This window comes from Sceloporus occidentalis, unplaced genomic scaffold (assembly GCF_023333645.1).
Source record: "Sceloporus occidentalis isolate IW3139 unplaced genomic scaffold, rSceOcc1.0.p SCAF_1, whole genome shotgun sequence".
NCBI classification, from domain to species: domain Eukaryota; kingdom Metazoa; phylum Chordata; class Lepidosauria; order Squamata; family Phrynosomatidae; genus Sceloporus; species Sceloporus occidentalis.
The window spans coordinates 11293072-11300354 of NW_028316981.1; the positions used below are offsets into that span (position 1 = coordinate 11293072).

Consider the following 7283-nt stretch of genomic DNA (forward strand, 5'->3'; position numbering starts at 1 on the left):
ATTGAGGAGGCAGGAAGCTTGTTTTCTGCTGCTCCAGAGAACAGGACCTGGAACAATGGATGCAAGCTACAGGAAAAGAGATTCCACCTCAACATTAGGAGGAACTTCCTGACAGTCAGGGCTGTTTGACAGTGGAACACACTCTCTCGGGATGTAGTGGAGTCTCCTTCCTTGGAGGTCTTTAAGCAGAGGCTGGATGGTTATCTCTCGGGGATGCTTTGATTGAGAGTTCCTGCATGGCAGGGGGTTGGACTGGATGACCCTTGTGGTCTCTTCCAACTCTGTGATTCTATACACTTGGGTCCAAAACACACTGCAGAAATAATCCAGTTTGAGACCGCTTTAACTACCCTGGCTCAGTGCTAGGGAATTCTGGGAACTGTAGTTTTCCGAGACATTTAGCCTTCTCTGTCAGAGAGCTCTGGTGCCACAACAAACTACAATTCCCAGGATTTCATGCCACTGAGCCAGGGCACTTAAAGCAGTCTCAAACTGGATTATTTCTGCAGTGTGTTTTGGACCTAAGATCAAAATCTTCCAACATATAAATCTACTGTGCTCTCTCCAGTATAGTAACATGAAGATTTATGCAGAGGAGATTGACCATTGCCTGCCTTTTGTGGAGAGAGTGTGACTTGCCCAAAGTCAGACAGTGGGTTTCATGGCCAAGCAGGAATTGAACCCTGGGCTCCAGAGTCATTGTTCAACATGCAAACCACTATGCCACACTAGCTCTCTTAGTATTTTAAAAATCTTTTAGTATTCCTTACTGACACCTCTTCCAGCATTACTCAATAGCCTTGTTAGAGCTCTGCTGCCACACTGTGGAATTGATGTACACTCGTCCCTCCACATTTGTGGCTTTGACTTTTGCAGATGTTATTATTCATTGATTTTATTAATACGTTCTCACTAGGACTATCTAGGTCCTCCAGCACAATTCTAAGGTCAACTTTAACCTAAAGTCACAGTGAAGGACCTAGAGATTCCTAGAGAGAACACTCCACTAGGCATGTATAGCTCCTCCAGCACAATTCTATGGTCAGTGTCTGGCAGATGTTGACCACAGAGGTGCACTGGAGGACCTAGAGATTTCTAGACAGGTGTTCTCTCTGGTAAAAACAGTGTTTTTGTTATTTCCAGGTTTTCCACATTCACAAGGATCTTGTGCCTCTAACCCCAAGGAAGGTAGAAAGAAAAGTGTAGTTCCACACTGCTTTAACTGCCATGGCTCCATCCTGCTGGGATTTGTAGTTTGTTGTGGAACCAGAGATCCCGGACAGAGAATCCCAGCATTCCACAGCATGAAGCCATGACAGTTAAAGCAGTGTGTCAAGCCGCATTCATTCTTCAACGTAGATGTTTCTCATAACACCTGCCTTCTAAGTTGGAGATGGGAATCCCAAGGCCAGGGTACCAGGTGTCCTAACCCCAAAGGAGGACAAGGCACCACAAAATGGAGGACAGTGAAGAAAAAAATAAAAAAAGAAATAGAAAAGGAAAATTACAAAATAAAAAGCTAAAAAAACCCCACTCTTATATAAATATAAATCCATGCTCAAAATAGAGGACCTTTTGGAATTCCTCCTGGACAGAAGGCTGAAATGGAGGACGTGTCCTGGATAAAGGAGGACCTCTGCTCACCCTGCTTCCAGGCCTTGTTGAACGGCTCCTCCCAGCATCCCCTGAGCACCAGAGCCAAGGGGGGAAGCATGCTGGGAGTTGCAGTCCAACATCATCTGGAGTATCCCCACTGATCCAAGTCTGTGCTGGGGGAGGGGAGGTATGCATGTGTATCCTTTATATCCTTCTTAAGTGTCTACCACCACCACCACATCACCTCCATGCCTCCAACTCACTTTTTCTTCCCCCCTCCTGGGCTAGCTGGGGCAGTGGCTCTGCCCAAGGCCCTGCTGCAAAGAGGAATCCAAGGAGGCTTTCGGATGCCCTGCTTGGCGAGGAAGGACCAGGAAGCAACTTCCTGTGGCCAATGCCCACCCTTTTTCTCTCCTCCTCCTTTTTCTCCTCCTCTGAGCAGAAGCTGCAGAAGAGGAACAGCTGGAGGCGCACGGCTGCCCCCTGCTGGCCGCATGAATCACTGCAGTCCTACTCACTTTTATTGTGACTCACTTGGGCAGCATCCACTCTGCAGAATCATCATCATCATCACCATCACCACCACCAAAGATTTTTATGCCATTTATTTTATGCTATTTATTTATTTTATGTAGTGTTCTACTTTTATATTGTTGCTCTTACATGTCATGTTGTATTGTATCACTTTGTATGTGAATGTCCTACTATGGTCTCAGCATTAATAAATAATGAAGAAGAAGAAGCTGCAAGATTTTAATGCTATTTATTTTATGTCGAAATTTTATATTGTGGCTCTTACCCGTTGTATTTTATCACTCAGTATGAGAATGCCACTGTGCACTAAGGCACTAAACATTAATAAAAGAATGAAAAAAAGAAGAAAAGAAGAAGAAGAAGCAGGATTTTTATGCTACTTATTTTATGTAGTACTTTGATATTTTTGCTTTTATTGTTGTATTGTATTTTATCACTTTGTATGAGAATGTTCTATGGACTAACCATTAATAATAATAAAGAAGAAGGTGAAGGAAAAGAAGCAGCTAGATTTTTATGCTATTTATTTTATGTAGTGCTTTTATATTGTTGCTCTTACGTGTTGTATTGTATTTTATCTCTTTGTAGGTGAATGTCATAGGGACTAAGCATTAGTAATAAATACTACTACTACCACTAATAATAATAATAATAATCATCATCATCATCAAGATTTTTGTGCTATTTATTTTATGTAGTACTTTTATATTGTTGCTCTTACATGTTGTATTGTCCTTTATCACTTTGTATGTGAATGTCCTATGAACCAAGCTTTAACAAATGCATAATAATAATAATAATAATACAGTGGATCCTTGATATCTACTGCAGTTCCTGATCCCCTCATGGATACCAAAATCTGTGGATGCTCAAACCCCATTAAATAAAATGACATAGTGAAATAATGGCATTTATATCAAATGGCAAAATCAAGGTTTGCTTTTCAGAATTTATATATATTTGTTAATGTTTTCAATCTGTAGATGCTTGAATCTGTGGACAAAAGAATATGTGGATACAGAGGGCCAACTGTAATAATATGCAAGATTTTTATGCTATTTATTTTATGTAGTACTTTTGTATTCTTGCTCTTACATGTTGTATTTTATCACTTGTACCACTATGGTCTAAGAATTAATAAATGAATTAGAATAATAAATTATTAGTGTTAGTCGAAGGCTTTCATAGTCGGCATCCATATTTTTTATTGTAGCTTTTTTGGGCTTTGTGGCCATATTCTACAGTAGTTTATTCCTGACGTTTCGGCAGCATCTCTGGCTGGCGAAACATCAGGAATAAACTCTTGTACAACATGGCCACATAGCCCCCAAACCCACAAAAAACTATTAGTATACGTATTAGTATTACAGTGGGCTTACAAAGGCCTACTCCCTCAGATGCCATTCTGTTTACTTTGGCCTACTCCCATTTTGCCTAAGTTGCGCCAATTCCTCAAACACCATTTTGTCTACCTTGGCCTATTTCCTCAAACACCATTTTGTCTACCTTGGCCTATTTCCTCAAACACCATTTTGTCTACCTTGGCCTATTTCCTCAAACACCATTTTGTCTGCCTTGCCCTTTTTTCCTCAGACGCCATTTTATCTGCCTTACCCTTTTTCCTCAGATGCCATTTTGTCTGCCTTGCCCTTTTCCCTCAGATGCCATTTTATCTGACTTGTCCTTTTTCCTCAGACAGTCAGAGCCCATTTTCCTCAGACCCCATTTTGTCTGCCTTGCCCCTTTTCCTCAGACGCCATTTTGTCTACCTTGTCCTTTTTCCTCAGTACCATTTTGTCTGCCTTGCCCCTTTTCCTCAGACGCCATTTTGTCTACCTTGTCCTTTTTCCTCAGACCCCATTTTGTCTGCCTTGCCCCTTTTCCTCAGACGCCATTTTGTCTACCTTGTCCTTTTTCCTCAGACCCCATTTTGTCTGCCTTGCCCCTTTTCCTCAGAAGCCATTTTGTCTACCTTGTCCTTTTTCCTCAGACCCCATTTTGTCTGCCTTGCCCCTTTTCCTCAGACGCCATTTTGTCTACCTTGTCCTTTTTCCTCAGACCCCATTTTGTCTGCCTTGCCCCTTTTCCTCAGACGCCATTTTGTCTACCTTGTCCATTTTTCTCTGACCCCATTTTGTCTGCCTTGCCCTTTTTCCTCAGATGCCATTTTGTCTACCTTGTCTTATTTCCTCAGTACCATTTTGTCTACCTTGTCCTTTTTCCTGAGACTCCATTTTGTCTACCTTGTCCTTTTTCCTCAGTGCCATTTTGTCTACCTTGTCCTTTTTCCTCCGACCCCATTTTGTCTGCCTTGCCCTTTTTCCTCAGATGCCATTTTGTCTACCTTGTCCTTTCTCCTCAGACGCCATTTTGTCTACCTTGGTTTTTTTCCTCAGACCCCATTTTGTCTGCCTTGCCCTTTTTCCTCAGAGGCCATTTTGCCTACCTTGTCCTTTTTCCTCAGACCCCATTTTGTCTGCCTTGCCCTTTTTCCTCAGACGCCATTTTGTCCACCTTGTCCTTTTTCCTCAGACCCCATTTTATCTGCCTTGACCTTTTTCCTCAGATGCCATTTTGTCTACCTTGTCTTTTTTCCTCAGTACCATTTTGTCTACCTTGTCCTTTTTCCTCAGAGGCCATTTTGTCTACCTTGTCCTCTTTCCTCAGACCCCATTTTGTCTGCCTTGCCCTTTTTCCTCAGAGGCCATTTTGTCTACCTTGTCCTCTTTCGTCAGACCACATTTTGTCTCCCTTGCCCTTTTTCCTCAGACACCATTTTGTCTACCTTGTCCTTTTTCTCAGACCCCATTTTGTATGCCTTGCCCTTTTTCCTCAGATGCCATTTTGTCCACCTTGTTCTTTTTCCTCAGATGCCATTCTGTCTGCCTTGCCCTTTTTCCTCAGATGCCATTTTGTCTACCTTGTCCTTTTTCTCAGACCCCATTTTGTCTGCCTTGCCCTTTTTCCTCAGACGCCATTTTGTCTGCCTTGCCCTTTTTCCTCAGACCCCATTTTATCTGCCTTGACCTTTTTCCTCAGATGCCATTTTGTCTACCTTGTCTTTTTTCCTCAGTACCATTTTGTCTACCTTGTCCTTTTTCCTCAGAGGCCATTTTGTCTACCTTGTCCTCTTTCCTCAGACCCCATTTTGTCTGCCTTGCCCTTTTTCCTCAGAGGCCATTTTGTCTACCTTGTCCTCTTTCGTCAGACCACATTTTGTCTCCCTTGCCCTTTTTCCTCAGACACCATTTTGTCTACCTTGTCCTTTTTCTCAGACCCCATTTTGTATGCCTTGCCCTTTTTCCTCAGATGCCATTTTGTCCACCTTGTTCTTTTTCCTCAGATGCCATTCTGTCTGCCTTGCCCTTTTTCCTCAGATGCCATTTTGTCTACCTTGTCCTTTTTCTCAGACCCCATTTTGTCTGCCTTGCCCTTTTTCCTCAGACGCCATTTTGTCTACCTTGTCCTTTTTCTCAGACCCCATTTTGTATGCCTTGCCCTTTTTCCTCAGATGCGATTTTGTCTACCTTGTCCTTTTTCCTCAGACCCCATTTTGTCTGCCTTGCCCTTTTTCCTCAGACGCCATTTTATCTGCCTTGTCTTTTTTCCTCAGTACCATTTTGTCTACCTTGTCCTTTTTCCTCAGAGGCCATTTTGTCTACCTTGTCCTCTTTCCTCAGACCCCATTTTGTCTGCCTTGCCCTTTTTTCTCAGAGGCCATTTTGTCTACCTTGTCCTCTTTCCTCAGACCACATTTTGTCTCCCTTGCTTGCCCTTTTTCCTCAGACACCATTTTGTCTACCTTGTCCTTTTTCTCAGACCCCATTTTGTATGCCTTGCCCTTTTTCCTCAGACACCATTTTGTCTGCCTTGCCCTTTTTCCTCAGAGGCCATTTTGTCTACCTTGCCCTTTTTCCTCAGACCACATTTTGTCTGCCTTGTCATTTTTCCAAAGTACCATTTTGTCTACCTTGTCCTTTTTCCTCAGATGCCATTTTGTCTGCCTTGCCCATTCCCCTCAGATGCCATTTTGTCTACCTTGTCCTTTTTCCTGAGACTCCATTTTGTCTACCTTGCCCTTTTTCCTCAGTGCCATTTTGTCTACCTTGTCCTTTTTCCTCAGACCCCATTTTGTCTGCCTTGCCCTTTTCCCTCAGAGGCCATTTTGTCTACCTTGTCCTTTTTCCTCAGACCCCATTTTGTCTGCCATGCCCTTTTCCCTCAGATGCCATTTTGTCTACCTTGGCCTATTCCTCAAATGCCATTCTGTCTACCTTGGCCTACTCCCATTTTGTCTATGTTACTCGTTTTCCTCAGACACCATTTTGTCTACCTTGGCCTATTTCCTCAGACGCCATTTTGGCTGCCTTGGCCTATTCTTCAGATGCCATTTTGTATACCTTGGCCTACTTCCTCAGATGGCATTCTGTCTACTTTGGCCTACTCCCATTTTGTCTACTTTGGCCTACTCCCTCAGATGCCATTTTGCGCACTCACTCTTTCAGTGATTATCCCTCCACCATTTACTTTCATCACTGCTGAAAAATGTAAATATTTTTAAAATGCTCTGATCTCACAGGGGAGCTTTGATCATGTACACCAGTAAAGGTTTTCATTAGATTTTAATGTAATGTTTTTCTGCTGCCAAAACCTATTTCTTCTTACTATCAAACTTAATTATTCTGTCAATGTGAAATCTTTCCCTCCATTTATTGTATCCTATGAGGTAATTTATTGATTATTGCTATGGCTAATCTTCAAAAACTCGCCATGAAAGCCCTCTAGGTGACCTTGGGCAAATCACACTCTCTCAGCCTCAGAGGATGGCAATGGCAAACCCCCTCTGAACAAATATTGCCAAGAAAACACCATGATAATAGAGTTGCCTTAGGCTCGCCATAAGTCGGAAATGAATTGAAGGCCCACAATGCATGAACAACTCCAGTCTGGGTTTTAGTCCAAAAATTAAATGAGGTAGATTCACAATTCCACTGGCGTGGAAGCCACTATGGTTCATGGTTCAGTCTATTACTCTTTTTTTCTTACATTAAACCAAAAAACAAACAGTTTACAAAATAAACTGTTCAGAACACACAGCTGCCATTTTCCACACCAACAGCGAGAAGTACCCATTCTTGCCATATTTGATTTTT

General features: G+C 42.4%; 1 protein-coding gene across 1 annotated transcript in view; it reads right to left on the reverse strand.

Annotated features, from left to right (window-relative positions):
• The window catches only part of LOC149320727 (uncharacterized), a 53069-nt gene extending 46144 nt beyond the window's left edge, over positions 1–6925 (reverse strand). Inside the window, exons 1-3 of the mRNA XM_089502750.1 lie at positions 5933–6925; positions 3671–5792; positions 3226–3602 (exon numbers count right to left, since the gene is read on the reverse strand). The gene's annotated coding sequence lies outside the window, so the exon portion shown is untranslated. The remainder of the gene's footprint in view (positions 1–3225; positions 3603–3670; positions 5793–5932) is intronic.
• Positions 6926–7283: the final 358 nt, after the last annotated feature.